The sequence below is a fragment of the Ochotona curzoniae genome, unplaced genomic scaffold (assembly GCF_017591425.1).
Source record: "Ochotona curzoniae isolate NIBS_2020 unplaced genomic scaffold, NIBS_Ocur_1.0 scaffold_2683, whole genome shotgun sequence".
Classification (NCBI taxonomy): domain Eukaryota; kingdom Metazoa; phylum Chordata; class Mammalia; order Lagomorpha; family Ochotonidae; genus Ochotona; species Ochotona curzoniae.
Genome location: NW_024467100.1, coordinates 9,532,075 through 9,548,224, shown reverse-complemented (window position 1 = coordinate 9,548,224; position 16,150 = coordinate 9,532,075). Strand labels below are relative to the sequence as shown.

General features: G+C 42.1%; 1 long non-coding RNA gene across 1 annotated transcript; it reads left to right on the top strand.

Annotated features, from left to right (window-relative positions):
• Window positions 1–1,784: 1,784 nt before the first annotated feature.
• On the top strand, window positions 1,785–14,529 carry LOC121171581. Its single transcript, XR_005886151.1, has 3 exons — window positions 1,785–1,871; window positions 13,826–14,089; window positions 14,491–14,529. It is a non-coding gene; the product is annotated as an uncharacterized LOC121171581 (long non-coding RNA).
• The last annotated feature ends 1,621 nt before the right edge of the window (window positions 14,530–16,150 follow it).

Here is a 16,150-nt window from a genome sequence, read left to right as displayed (position 1 = left end):
TCAAGGTGACAAAGACCTGACAAGAATGAAATTGATGTCCACTTCTGGCCTCAGTTCTATGTTATTGACCAGGACCTGAGCTGGGCATTGCTCTGTCTCCATACAAGAAGTCAGTCTGATGCTCTAGGGCTGGATACATAAACACTATAACACAGAAAAGTCATCTAGAATTTAAGTGAGTTTTCAACTCTATCTTGTGAGACCAAACTGCCCCCTGAAAGGCGGCAAAACATTCTTGAAGCTCCTGCTAGGCTGGGCTGAGGTATATATGATGTCTACCACATCAATTGACCTTCGTGGCCACCAGCTCTGCCCCATGTTTGCACTGACTGCTGCTGAGCCTTTTGTGCCTCTTTCAGAGCGGGGTTCCCAGGCTGTGGCCCCTTCCCCTATCCTGTACAACAGGACAATTCTTCCTCTTTCTTTCCCTCCACCTGCACTTGTCTTTTTCTGCCTCTGTCTTTGACAGTAGCTTCAGGGTTTTTTGTCCTCAGACCCACTGCTGAAAGATGCTATTGCCCCGCCATGCCACACTGCCCCCACTGTGTGGAAACTTGGTGTGCAAGGCAGTTTGTGGACCAAGTCTTGCGACAGGTTGGCTGGACAGAGGCAGCTGCTAAAGATTCAGCCAGACCAACAGAGTTCCTGCCTGGTTAAAGGAAATACAAGCTTCTTTCTTGATAACCCTTCTCATGATGCCGGAAGGGAGAAAGACAGACATTGTTTGGACAGACATTAACTCCTTACATTGTAAGGAGTTAATCAACTCCTTAGTCCATTAACAACCCTGGACCTTGGAGCTCATGTCAGAGTTGTAGGGACTCTGAATGTAGAGCAGCTCTGTGGTCAAGGCTCCATAGTCGCTTGTCTCTTTTCCCAACTCAAATCAGCTCTAAGACTATTTTACCTTGGATAGCAAAATTCAGATCAGGATTTTTGCTTAGCCACTGAGTAGTATAAAATAATGCTAGAGTTGAGTGCTAGAGTTGAACTAATACTCTTTGTGGAAGGATACAAGGGATGCACCCATCTCTACCCTGTGATTCTGTGCAGAAGATGCAATCTCCACTTGGAATTCCATACTGTGTATCTTGTAGTTTTATATACAAAATGGATTACACTGTATATTATTAACTACGCTATCAGAATGGCAATGTGCTGTGTGAGTCTATACCAAGTCTATGTGTATCACAGGCTGGACAGACCGAGTGTAAGTAAGTATAGCCATTATGATGTTCAACTGGAGATGAAAGTGCCTAACAATGCATTTCCCAGGACATATTCCTCTTCTTCATCTCTTCATGAGTTAATGGGCATTAGAGTGGTTTCCAGTTTGCAATGCTATGAATAAAACTGCTGAACATGTTTTCAATACCTGTGTGTGGCCTCACGATTTCATCTCTTGAATATGTACACAGCAGTGGAATGGAGTTGTTGGGCTCATCTTGTGAACTACTAAAAAACTACTCATTGGTTCTCTCCGGACATTTTTACCACTTCTACATTCCCCAAGGAATGTCTGAGGAATTCCTCATATTTTTCAAAATAATCATTCTAGGGGACATAGAGTGATAGCCCAGTGCAATTTTGGATCGCCATTTTAATGGTAATGGTGTTGCACACCTGTGTATGCATAAATGTATGAGTTGATTGTTTGCCGTAGGAGCTATAGCACATTCTGTCTTAAATGCTGTCTTTTTATGTATAACCCCCCTCCACACACTCTCTTTTTTCTGATTTTTTTTTCTCCCATCTATTGTAACCCTAAATTCCACACGTCCCAGGGTTCAGACCCAGAATGTCAAGACCAATTGCCATTGAATCTGTGCTTAGTGATATCTGAAGTTGTGTGCAACACTCCTGCTGGACCTGTGAGTATTACATTATATGTAAGAAAGACTTTACAGATGTGATAAAATTAGAGAACTTGAATTGTGTTATTTGATTCAACCTGATCACAGACATCGCCAAAAAGGAAGAGAAAGGTCAGAGGGCTGGATTAGAGAGACTCCTGGTGAGGTCCTGACTTACAGTTCTGGCTTTGAATAGGCCTTAGTGAACAATGGCAAAGGAAATGCAGCAGCTTTGGGCAGCCTGGAAAGTTTCTCTGTTGACAGCCAGCGAGGGAGCAGCTACAAAGACATAAATTCTAGCAACAGCAAGAAGTGGGTTCTTTTGTATTATCTCCAAAAATGCCACAGTAGCCTTAAGCTCTGTTCCTTTTATTCCAATTATATTTGTAGCTGAACTGTATAACTTCCAGAATTGTAGGATAATAATTTTGGGTAGTATTGTGATCACTGTTTGTGGTGCTCTATTAGGGCAGCAAAAATAGCAACAAGAAAATGCAGCTGTGTATCATTCCATGGTCATAATGTCCATGGTGGGTATTCTGAAGTTTCTGGCCTGTGTTCATTTTCTGAACGCCACACAGTAAATCCAGTTATGTACTTAACTACTCACTTGAAAGTTAACAAATATCTCTAAGTTGATATGCTTCAAGTGCAATTTCTTGGGGACAATGTGGGCTGCTCTGCTGGCTAGACCTTCACCTCCAAGTTTGGCATCCCATTTGGATACAGGTTTGTATCCTGGTTGTTCTGCTTCCAATCCAGATCCCTCCTTGTGGCCTAGGAAAACGTTAGAGGGATGGCCCAAAGCCTTGGGGCTCTGCAGCTGTATGGGAAACTCAGAAGAAGCTCTTGGCTCTTGGTTTTGGGTGGGCTTAGCCCTGATGTTGCAGCCAATTTGGAATGATTCAGTGGCTGGAAGATCTTTCAGATTATTTCTGCTTCTCTCTGTAAGTCTGCCTTTCCAATAAAAAGTAGCTTAGTTAGAAAAACACATGAAACACAACATTTTACAGTTTCCCATTCCAATGAATTACTCTTACATCCTTCTGCTTGTTCTGGTAATAAAACCTTGGTGCAACCTTAGATTAATTCTTTTTTTTTTTTTTATTGTTGCTTACATTGTATTATGTAGTACAGTTTTATAGGCGCTGGGGATTCCCCCCACCCCTCCCATACCCCTCCCCCCATGGTGGATTCCTCCACCTTGTTGCATAACCATAGTTCAAGTTCAGTTGAGATTCATTGCTTGCAAACACATGCCTAGCATAAAGTTCAGCGTCTTATTGTCCAGATAAGTTCAGTGGCCTCTTGGGGAGACCTTCTATGGTCTGAAGATAGGTCTAACAGGGTAAAGATCCAGTCAGTTAAAAGCCCCAACAAGGCCTCAGTATCAATATACAACATTATGGAATTAATTGACATAGTATTGGGTAAACAATATGTTAAAAATAATGCAAGTTCCATTCTTCGAAACATCTGGGTTGAGACAGTATCAATGACAGGTTCAAAAAATAATAAACAACCAAACAAAAAATTACAGGTTAAATCAAGGCAAACATGTGGTATCTAATCTTTTGGGATTCGCTCATTTCCCTTAGCATTATAGTTTCCAGTTGTGCCCATTTAGCCACAAAGAACTGCATTTTGTTTTTTTTAATAGCTGAGTAGTATTCCATGGAGTAGATGAACCAAAGCTTTCTTATCCAATCTTCTGCTGATGGGCATTTCGGTTGCTTCCATGTTTTTGCAATTACTGATTGTGCTGCAATGAACATAGGGATGCATGTTGGTTTGTCGTAAAACAGGTGTTTTGGATATAATCCTAGGAGTGCTATTGCTGGGTCATATGGTATGCAGATTTTGAGTTGTTTGAGTGTTCTCCAGACTGATTTCCATAAAGGCTGTACCAATTTAGTTTTAATATGTTATGTTGATGCCGTCTTCATTTCTAGGAAATTTTTAATTTTCTCTTTGATTTCTTCTCTAACCCATTGTTCATTCAGTAGGAAGTTTTTCACTTACCAAGTATTTGTATATCTTCTGGGGTCTTTTGACTTGCTGGCCTCCAGTTTCACTCCAGGATGGTCTCAGAGATGCATGGGATGATTTTGATTTTTTAAAAAAGTTTCCGAGGCTTATTGGTGGCATGTAATGTGATCAGTCCTGAAGAAGGACCTGTATAGTGAATTAAAAAAGTATGTTGTATGTCTGTGGAATGAAAAGATCTGTGAATATCAATAAAATCCATTTGTTCTATTATCTGTGTGAGTTTGGTTGTTTCCTTGGTGAGTCTGTCTTGTTGATCAGTCTATTAAGACTAATGGAATATTAAAGTCCCCCACTATTGTTGTATGGGGATGAGTTTCTGCCTTGGTGCATATATATTTATTATGGTAAATTATTCTTTTTTTTAAGATTTATTTTTTATTTTAAAGGCAGATATACAGACAGAAGGAGAGACAGAGAGGAAGATCTTTCATCTGATGGTTCACTCCCCAAGTGACCACAACGGCTGGAGCCGAGCCAATCCGAAGCCAGGAGCCTCTTCAAGGTCTCCCACATGGGTGCAGGCTGGCTTTGGGCCATCCTCAACTGCTTTCCCAGGCCACAAGCAGGGAGCTGGATGGGAAGCGGGGCTGCTGGGATTAGAACTGGCGTCCATATGGGATCCTTGCACATGCAAGGCGAGGACTTTAACCACTACCCTATTGCACCGTGCCGGGCCCGATTATGGTAAATTATTCTTATTGAATGGATCCTTTAATCATGATGTGGTGTCCTTCTTTCTCTTTTAATGAATTTCATGTCAAAGTCTATGATATGTGAGTACTCCAGCCATTTTTCCTTTCCATTAGCATGAACTAACCTTTTCCATGCTTTCTAAATATTTATTTATTTTTATTTAAAGTCAGATTCACAGAGAGAAAGAGACAGAGAGGAAAGATCTTCCTTCCTCTGATTCATTCCGCAAGTGGCCGCAATGGCTGGAACTGAGATGATCTGAGGTTCCTTTAGGTCTCCCATGCGGGTGCAAAGTACCAAGGCTTTGATTCACCACCAACTGCTCTCCCAGGCCACAAGCAGGGAGCTGGATGGGAAGCAGGGCAGCAAGGAATAGATCCGGTGCCCATTTAGGATCCTGGTGCATGCAAGGTGAGGATGAAGCCTGCTAGGCTTTTGCCCGAGGCCCTTTCTACCCTTTCTGTTTTACTTTCCGCATATTTTTTTTCGGGGCGAGTGAGATTTGGGTCTGGTAGGCAACAGATTGATGGCTTTTGTTTTTTGATCCATTCTTCTAATCTGTGATATTTGGTTGATGAATTTAAGCCATTTACATTCAGAATTATTATCAATAGTAGTGATTTTGTCCTGTCATTTTAACCATGTGCTGTTCAGTGTTTGAATCAGTCTTCTGTTGTTTTATTGGGGTTGCCTACTATTTCCCTCCTAGGCCACTCCCACTCCTAGATTATGCACTTTCCAGGTGGTTCTGGCATTTAACTTAACAGAATTAGTCCCCAGTGCCAGCCTCTGCCAGTTGAAGCTGTGGCAAAGCCCAACCAACCCTCACCCACTCTAATTTATGCTCTTCAGTAGGAAAAATCAGCCCAGCCAGGCTTATTCCTGATCTAGCTCACATGAGGCCCACAGATGTTGTAGCCCTGCCTGGTCTGTTCTGCCCCCATCCCAGCTCACACTCTCCAGTGGGAGCAGCTGTCCAGCAGGGGAGCCCTCCATATTCCCTTTACCAGCTTTACCTGCTCTCTCCCTGGTTTCTACATGTGCTCATTGGGCACTGCAGCCCAGACTGGTATGACCCCCCTCGCCTTGGCCTTTGCCAGTGGTGCTTTAGGCTGGCCTGGCCCAGTCCACCCCCAAATCAAACTATAGCCTAGCCCAGCCCACCAGGCGCCCAATTGCAGCTGTAATGTGTACTGGTATATGTTGCAACCATACCTGGCCCGACACACACTCTGTTCTGGCACTTGGATTCGCCAGTGGGTGATGTGAACTGGCCCTGCCTGGTCCACCTCCGACCTGTGCCGAATGTATGCTGGTGGGTATCTTTCTCTGGCCTGGTCTGGGTTGCTCTCTATTGTGGTTCTTGCACTCACCTGCAGGGACTGTTTCCCGACAAAGGAGTTTCCCAAGCTCCTCCATCAGAACCTCTTCCAATGCTAGATCTCACGCATACTGGTGGGTCCATGAACCAGCCCTACTTACTCTACCTCCTGTCCTAGCAATGACAGTGGTCTTTCCTGACTGGTCGTCAACCCATTCTGGTTCATACTGTTGGATGTTCACTTCTAACCTGATCACAAGATGATACCTAATGCTCAAGCTGGCCCCAATCAGCCCATGCAAAGGAAATGAGCAGCCCCCTAAATTAGGGGAGTACTTTGCACTTCTTCCTACAGGAATGCACTCCAGGTACTGGCCATGTGCAAACACCGATGTTCTCTGTTGCTCTGTGTGAATACGCATTCAGGGCTGCAATATCACTGCCACTGTCCCTTTTGGAAATGTCTGAGCTATAAACAACCTGTGTGTCTCCCACATTTGCTCCAGAGAAATAAGAAGGAGACTGAGATAGTGGGACAGCAGGAGTTGCAGAGGGGAGCTGCACTGTGGTGTACTTCAAGTAGGACAGCTCTACAAGACTGAGGCTGTTCTGGGATGAGGGTGCCTGAGAGAGAGCTGATCAACAGAAAGCCCTCACCTCCATGAGCATGTTTCTTTGCCCCTTTGTGAGTCACACGGGGAAGTAAGAGGTGGTCAAGGACTGGGAGCCGAGTGAGGACCTCTCTTGCCAAATCCCCAGAGCTAGCTGAAAAGCAGCTTCCCTCCTTCCTTTGTTCCCTGCAGGATGGGGGCAAGAGAGGGTCCTAAATGGTCCTGAGGACTTGTCCTGATCCAGGCATGTGAGCTGATACAAGCGCTGGGGCTCCTGGACGTGGGGTGCCAAGGGAATCAGGAGGTAAAACAACACCACCAACCCAGGGAATCACAGGCTGGACCAGCGCTGTGGACACTGCCCCTTGAGCACATCCACCAAATCCAGAATTTGTCTCATCTCTCTCTTATGATCCTTTATTATTCAAGAGAATCTTCTCATGAGTGTGATTTAGACATAGACTACAGTATGCACGTCTGTCAACCCTTCTCAGCAACCAATGGACAGGGCAATTCAGCCCCTGTCAAGACCTGAGCTCCTGGCTGGCCTCTGCCTCCAGGAGAAGATGCCCCTCCCAGCTGCTGCCAGCAGCACAGCCCTCGCTGCCCACAGGGCTGACCCTCCCCAGTTTTCCCCTTTGGGACAGCAGATCCCTGCACCCCAAGCCTCGTCCTGACTGTCCCCAACAGCCATGTCTGCTTCTCAAAAATGATCATGAAATGGTGATGAAAGAATCGGAATCAAAACACTATAATAGCTAAGTTATAGAGAAAAATTTAATGTCATAAATGCAATCCAGTTTTGATTAGCATTAAAACTATGAAAATGAGATGATCATAACAGAAAAATTTGGGTGAATATTAATTTCCAAAAATTAATATTGTCGTGGGTTTTTTACGTAATAGAAGGAAATTTTGGTGAACATTCAAAGTCTAGAAGTCAGAATTGATTTTTGTAGAAAAAGAAAATTTTTGATTACCATTAAAATTTCAGAAAAAAAGTGTTTTTAGTCATAGCCAAAGAATAATTGGTTTAAGGTTAAAAATGTTTTTTGAAATATTTATTTTTCTAGGAAAGGCAAATATACAGACAGAAGGAGAGACAGAGAGGAATATCTTCTGTCTGATGGTTCACTCCCCAAGTGAGCACAATGGCTGGAACTGAGCCAATCCGAAGCCAGGAGCCAGGAGCTTCTCCGAATCTCCCACGTGCGTGCAGGGTTCCAAGGTCTTGGGCTGTTCTTGACTGCTTTCCCAGGTCACAAGCAGGGAGCAGGATGGGAAGTGGAGCTGAATGGAATTAGAATCTGTGACCATATAGATCCTGGTGCGTGCAAGGTGAGGACCTTAACCACTACGCTATCACGCCAGGTCCTGAAGTTAAAATTTTGGAGAGAAGAGTTGGCTAAAGTTCTAGAAAGGAGAATACTTTATAGCAGATGAAAATTTTAACAATAAATTTCTGAAAAAAGTGTTCTTTGTCATAGCCAAGGAGAATTTTGATGGAAGTTAAAATTCTGGTTAGATGTTTTCATAGCTTAAGACAATTCCAAATGATGTCATAATTCCAGAAAGAATAATTTTTTTTTTTAAATTTAGTCAATTGACTAGCTTTCAAATTCTGGAAAAGAATTTTTTCCAAAGATGAAAATAACTTTGATTAATGTTAAAATTCTGGTATTGTATGTCCTTATTCAGAGTGAAGACAATGCTGAAGGTCAGACATTCACAAAGGGGACTGTTTTTGAGCGGAACATAATTTTGATGAACATTAAATTCTGGAAAGTAGTGCGATTTTTCTTAGTTGAACAAATTTTTTTGTTAAGATTAAACTTCTGGAAACCAGGCAAGTTCAATGCTGTATAAAATTTTGTGGTTGAAATTCAAGAAGAGAGAGTTGTTCTTTGTCACAAATGTTTATTATGATTCACATTGAAAGTATTACTATTTTCATAATGATGAACATTTTGGTAAAGCTTAAATATCTAAAAAGAAGAAGTTCTTTTTATAACACAAGATAATCTTGATTGACACAAATTCTGGAAAGTGCAGAAGTTTTCAGAGGTGTAGGACATTTTGGTTAAGGTTGAAATTCTAGAATGGGGAGTTATTAGTCACACAATAAATTTTTATTAACAATGAAAGTTTGGAAATGAATATCCTTTTTCACAGCTGAAGAACATTTTGTTTAAGCTTAATCATCTAGAAAAGAGAGGTTTTTAATTTTTTAAATTTAAAATTTCTTAAATTTTTGGGCCTGGCATGATAGCGCAGTGGTGAAAATCCTTACCTTGCACACCTGGGATCTCATATGGACACCAGCTCTAATCCCGGCAGCCCCGCTTCCCATCCTGCTCCCTGCTTGTGACTTGGGAAAGCAGTCGAGGACGGCCCAAAGTCTTGGGACCCTACACGCACGTGGGAGACCTGGAATAAGCACCTGGCTCCTGGATTCATATTGACTCAGCTCCAGCCGTTGCGGCTGCTTGGGGAGTGAATCATCAGATGGAAGATCTTCCTCTCTGTTTCTCCTTCTCTCTGAATATCTGCCTTTCCTGTAAAAATAAATGAGTCTTTAAAAAATTTTAATTTTTAATATTTTTAAACAGGAGACAATTTTGAATAAGAAAAATTTGGGAAGCAGAGAGTTTCATAGCAAAAGAAAATTTGGTTAAGGTTGAAATTCTAGAATGCAGTGTTATTTTTTGGTAGCAGAATCAATTTTGATTTGGAATTCATTTTTGGAAAACTTGTCTGCATCTTTAAAGAAAATTCAGATTACATTTAATTATGATAAGGAGAGCTGTTATTTTTTGTAGTAGAAAAGAGGTCGGTTAGTGTTAGCATTCTGGAAGCAAATATTTGTTTCCGTAACACAAGATCAGGGAATTCAAGTTTAAATCAAAATCAAATAAAAAAAATTTCCAAGGTGTGATCACAAGTAGATGAAGTGCTACAAGCAGGGATGTCTGTGGAATGAGATGATAGTATATTCTCAAATGAACACTCTCCTGATTTTTTAATTATAGACCATATACTGAAGTTTTCAAGGATCAGATCTGTTAGTCTCCTACCTAGCTAATTGACAACAGAGGTGGACATGCTGAACTTGTTGCCTCCACATGGGATGTGATAGGATGCATCTGGGACTAAGTATGTGCAGTGTTCATGTGTAAATGTTTCATCTGAAAGGAATCATGAAAAGCTATGGAAAAATTCCAGAATATAGACCATTGGGCCAGAATATTGATCTGTCATGGTCATCAATGATAACAAAAATGTGATAAGATAGTTTTGGTTCCACAGGACTAAAGAAATGCAATAGATAATTTTCATACTCTATTTAAGTCCAACATGGTTCTTCTACGTTTGCTTGTGTTATTCCATGAAGAAGACATGCCAGGTCAGTTGTCTCACTCAATGCTCTATATTTTCCTGTTTTTACGTAATTTCCTCATGATTCCATCCAGGGTAAACCTCTTCAGCAAGAGCACTGCCTGCTGAATCCTGGCTGCTCCTGGAGCATCCCATGTGGAGACAGTGCATATTCAGTTGGGCTGTTGTCACATGGCAGCTGGTCCTGATGCTGCTTCTTTGCAGGATGGGAATGAGAGTGAGGACTCCCAAGGTCTGATCTCTGGGCCTTGGTCTGCTCAGGTGTTTATCCCAAGTGGAGGCTGATGGACTCTTGTGTCTCTCCTCCAACTGGTCTGTGGGATTAGAAATTACCAAGTGTGGAAGGTGATACTGAAATTCATTTCTCAGTGAGGAATTTTCTGTTGTTGTGTTTTTTGTTTTAATAATATCCTTTCATAGCTTCAGGATCTTTGATATGTGAAAGGGAGAGAGAGAGAGAGAGAGAGAGAGAGAGAGAGAGAGAGAGAGAGAGAGAGAAGAGAGATAGAAGGGGAGTCAGAGAGAGAGAGAAGGGGAGTCAGAGAGAGAGAGAGAAGGGGAGTCAGAGAGAGAGAGAGAAGGGGAGTCAGAGAGAGAGAAGAGAGAGAGAGAAAGCAAATGGGAATCTCGTTGTAGGTGTTACTGATAGATGATCCAGGAGGCCTTCTTTCCATGCCCTCCTCTACAGGCCAGAAAATGAATTGGCTCCTGAGGAGAGGATGTGGTGAGGGACAGGGCTTTAAGCCTGCCAAAGGGAGTGTGCTACTCACAGCTAGAATAGACCCTCCCTGAATTTACACCTCAGCCTGTGGAGCAGAATGCAGGATTCTTGCACTCCTTCAATATGCTGGTTGTGGCATCACCTAAGATCCTGCTGCTACTGCTGCTGATTGTAATGGCTGAAGTGTAATGGCTGTACCTACTTCTCTCTTAGGGATGCCGATAATATCCATCATGAACATCCAGAAACCAGTTGTTATAGAAGTAGACAAGCCTTTACAGAGACATAGTCTCTGTTTGAGCTCCATCTCCAAATCTCTGAGTGCAGCCTGGGCAAGCCATAGCAGAAACCCAAGATGCGAAAGTCAGCAGGGACATCAGACACCATCCAAGTGCCTTTCCATGCTTTACAAGAAGGTGGTGATGGGGCTGATATTTACCTGAATTACCACATGACACATTAACGACAACCTAATAATTACACATAAGCTGCAGGTCAATTCCATAAAGGTTGGAAGATTATTTGTCATTCCGTGAAGGATATTGGGACATCTTAGCAAGGAACTTTGTATGACTTTTACAACAAAGACTTTTAAGTCTACCTAAGGTTCAGAGAAATGAAAGAAAAGGTGAAATTCAAAAGGAACGAAGAGATAGGAATGGTAACTATGGCCCAATACAATCTCCTAAATCCTTACAGTTGATTTCACACCAGGCTATACCATAAGGCATTTTGAAATATTTTCAATTGCCAGAATAAGGAAGATCTGTAACCAAAAGGATTAGCTTGTGTTTGAACATATTCAACCCACTCCATTTTTTTTTCTCTGAACAATTTGAGCACATGAGCATTAAATAAAACTGCTACAGTCTACCCAATGTTCTCTCATATTATGTAAATATTACTGGTGAGAGGAGGGTATGATTCTCTTATGGCTGGTGAATGTTGATCCTTTTCCTTAGAGTGGCCCCAATTTGAAGCATTTCCATGTTGCTGACCTGAAATATTGTGGGTCAGAATCACCTGAGTGTCGTGACATAATTCTGACTTTCACAACACATGTCAATTCCTTAGGTGAAAACCTCAAACTGTGAGCTCAAGGCATTCATGTTAAGTATCACCTGATCAGGTGCTCATTACCTAGCACAGTGGCCAAGAAAGAATGATTGGACTCAATTTAGCCTCATGCCACTTGCTTTATTCCCTCCCTCTCTCTCATAATGGGTATCTCTCATTGGCCCTTATCACCATATGAGGAAAAGCACTTCTTCGGTTTCTACAAGGACCTGAGGAAAAGTTTGTGCTGTGGACCATTTATTATGTGACATCCTAAGATTTTGTACCATTGTGAACTTCTCACCATATGTAATTTCTGATCAACTGTCCGAATATGTGCTTCCTTTTGGGATACAGTGTGTGCTAGAAGGAGTAAGTAATGATGCTAGTGACTTAGTGGGCAGAGTTAAGGTGTAACTGCAGACTCCATGTATTCACACCACCCAGGGGACTCTGGGCAATATCCTCAATTGAAGTTATTTTTTTAAAAAATTACACTCAATTGAGTGTCCAATAGACAGTCTTCCATGCTGAGGAGAGAGATCAGGGCATGGCTGGCTGCATGCTTCCGGGGGCTCCCCTCATTACCTTCTGCAGGCATCCTCTTTCTACACTTGATTGTCCATGTTTCCTTACAAATGCCTTGGTATCCTTGTTCTTGTTTAATCAGACTTCCATTGTTAATATCTAGATTATCAAAATCTCTGATCCTGTTGTGTGTACATTGAATCAAAGGTGTCAATAGTCTTAGGTGTGCATGCTTCTTCTCTGCTGTTGAAAATTCTCAAAATGGCCTGGTGCCTGATCTCCTCCTCACTCAGCCTCTGCAGTCCTTCATCTTACCCTTTTCTCACCAAGTATCATTGTCCAATCCCAGTTATTATTGCTGTCGTGGTACAGGCAGAACCCTTCCTCACTTCCAACATATGCACCCCTGAGTCCAAATTTTTGTGAAAAAGCTATTCTCCTTGATAAATGTGTCTTTAACATTAGAGAACATCCATCGATTGTGGAAATTTTGAATTGAAAGATAGGATTGAAATAGATGTTTGAAATCCATTGGTGTTCGTACAGACACATTTTCCATGGACTTTTGGACTGAATCATATTTCCTCAATGCAAAGTGTCTGTATCCTGAATCATTAGTCCTGAGACCCACCGAAAGAACCATGATGACCCAGAATGGCATAAAGAGGAGTATGTCTTAAATCAACACAACTGGTGGTTAAAGATTGTTCACATCCATGCCTACCACATCACACATCCATCTGAGATGCTGAGCAGGGAACAGGATGCTATATTCTGATAAATATCCATGCTTCTGTGTAAAGAACATCCACTTGAGGATTATCAGGCAGAACATGGTGGCCCTTATTCAACTCTGCACAGTGAAGGCATCATCATTTAGATCCATTATAATATATACCTGTTTTTGGTGATACGGCTACTAAGATATTCCAAACCTGTGTGACAGACTGTAGATGAATAATCAGTGATTGAGAAAGGATAAATGTGACATTGTCCACTCTCAGTAGATATAGCACCAAGGACAGGATCTGTGGAAATGTCATGATTTTTCCAGGATTTCCATCACTCCAATCCAACCTTGACCTCCATGGCAGAGTGTCTCCACGCTGTCATTCCATCCTAATGAATCTAGTGGAGGTATAGAGCATTCTGAGACAGGGACCTTAGAGCAGCTGTGTCGTCAGGCTTGTGTTCATCTTACCTGGACCAAGCTACTGAAAAGGTGCTTTTTGTGCTTCTGCCACTTGTCCTGTTGTTCCTGAAGGACAGAATCATCCTGGATGAAGATATTTGTGCTCTGCTTTCCTGTAATTCCTGGTATGTGTGGGCCACATCTTATGCCAGGTCATATATTAGGGCACCATATTTTCTAAGACAGATAGAAGATGAACCATTAGAGTGGAAATTTGGAAAGTAAGTGAGAAGAATGTGAGAGAGATTCTTTGACTGCTTCTTCAGGGAGTCTCCTTCAAATGGAATTCTGGCACATGTAAGTTGACCTCTGTATACGTGTTATTTTTCTGTTACTAAGAAAGACAATGAAACTGAACCATTGTACACCTATATGTGATGACTTCCTGGATATTCTTTTCTCTAGGTTCTTTTCCTTGATAATGAAGCAAGGCAAACAGTGCAAAGTAAGTTACCTCACTCCCTGAGAGAGAAGGCAGAGTGTGTGAGCATCAAGATAAATGAGTCATTAAACTTCACCCAGCTTATTGTTCATCACTTGAGAAATCTCCAAAAGTTTTAACCAAACCACAACAAAGAATGTCTTTCAAGGGTTCATCTGTGGGAGGCTGACAGGTGGAAGATGATGAACTCAGCAGATCTGTTATCCTCCAGAGGACAGAGGAGATCTGTAAGTATGTTCTCAGTTGGCATTAATGTTCCTGGAAGATCAGACTTACCTGTGGTGCAGTGGCTGTTGCCCTTCTTTATCTTTGCCAATTTTTGAATTTTTTTTGTAAATAAAATCAAATAGAGCCAGTTGCAGTACAGAGATCTTGCATGAAATATCATAAATACCAGGATACATATATTCTCTGGCAATCCAAGACACTGTTCTGGCATCATTGTATTAGAGTGTGTCCTGTTGTGAGTGAGTGACCTTGCTTTCCTGAGCCAGCCTGTGGACAGTCGCTGCTGTGATGTAGCAACATGTGCCCCATGTATAGAGTGGAATGAATTCAGATGGAAAATTTTCCTTTTTGGGCCCGGCGCGGTCATGTAGTGGTTAAGGTCCTCGCCTTGCACACCCAGGATCCCATATGGACGCCAGTTCTAATCCCAGCAGTCCCACTTCCCACCAAGCTCCCTGCTTGTGGCCTGGAAAGCAGTCGAGGATGGTCCAAAGCTTTGGGACGCTGCACTCACGTGGGAGACCAGGAAGAGGCTCCTGGCTTCAGAGTGGCTCAGCTCCAGCCTTTGAGGCCGCTTGAGGAGTGAATCATCGGATGGAAGATCTTCCTCTCTGTCTCTCCTCCTCTCTGTATATCTGTGTTTCCAATAAAAATTAAAAATAAATATTAAAAAAAGACAAAGAAAAAATTTATTTTAATACAGAATTACCCAACAGTTCTCTGGAAGTGTCATTTCAATTTGACACAGCAGATAGAATGCTTGCTGATGGTTCGATGTACACTGACACTGAGATTAGATTAATGGATGCCATGTATATAGACATTCACAAAGACATAATATTTAGGGTACTTGGTTCATGTGAGTGAATATGTTACTTTAGTTTGAATTCAGCTTTGCTTCAATGTAAATTCTTCACATGGGCGATAGGAGTGTTATGATGTGTTAGTCAGATGACTGTTTACTGAGGCCAACTCAGCGCCTAGGGCTCCAAGCAGGAATCTTAGGAACCATGTCTTTGATGTTGAGGACAAGAGTGGCACCTAACCTCAACAGCCACATATGCTCAAAGAACCGTGTATAGAAATTTCAATAAGGAAACAATTGGAGGGTGATGAGAAGAGCCATTGTTGGGTAGACTGCATATCCTGCATACTCTGTCATCCTCCATAGCTCAGCCAGTTGCTCTAGGAGTCTATGGCCCAAGTAGCTGTTACAGCCATCCAAGGTGAGAAGGTTGGTAAGATGCATATGGGGGTGGTTGGGCTATTTGCTTTTGATTTTGTATCTTCTGCCTTAATTGACTCATCTTTAGGTCTTGGTCTTGCATGAGGATTTTGTAATGCCCAATGTGAGAGATAGGGAGAATATGTAGGAACAGCAGGAGCTGAATGATAGACCTCGTGAACTTTGATAGAGATTGCTTTGAGGTGATCTGGGGTCCCACTCCCAAATGTCAGTCTAACTGGCAAACAGAAATGGTGAAGTAGCAGAAAGTTCCCAACCTGAGATCAGACTCTGTTCCCATAAGGGCCGTCAAGGTTTTCCTCATCTCATTCCCTTGTCAGAGCCATGAGTCTTCTGACAATTGCTTCAATAGATACTCTTCTGATTCCTCAATTTTGCCATGGGCAAGTGCATGTGAAAATACTCATGGTACATTATTTAATGACTGGGCAGAAAGCCACAGCAAAAATGTAGCTGGACATAGCTGGTGTTCATGGTGAAGTGGAGGAACTGATAATTTGGGAAAACAAGAGAAACAGGAAACCAGTGTTGGTCAGATAAGAGGTCACTGACATTGATGAGAGTAACGGTGGGGATGACTGTGCAGTATTGTCAGTGCACTAAATGCCACTGAGCTGTTCCTTTTCATTTGGGTATTTTATGTTATGACTATCAGTTCAGCATGTGCTTTAGAGAGAAGAGACTTGCAGCAATTGTGTTCATCATGCTCTTTGTATTTATTTTATAAATATTTGTGAGACATATGTCTGTCATGTAATTGTCCTGGTGCAACTGAATTCATAGCTGTGCCAGCTGCACTGCCCAGCACAGAGGT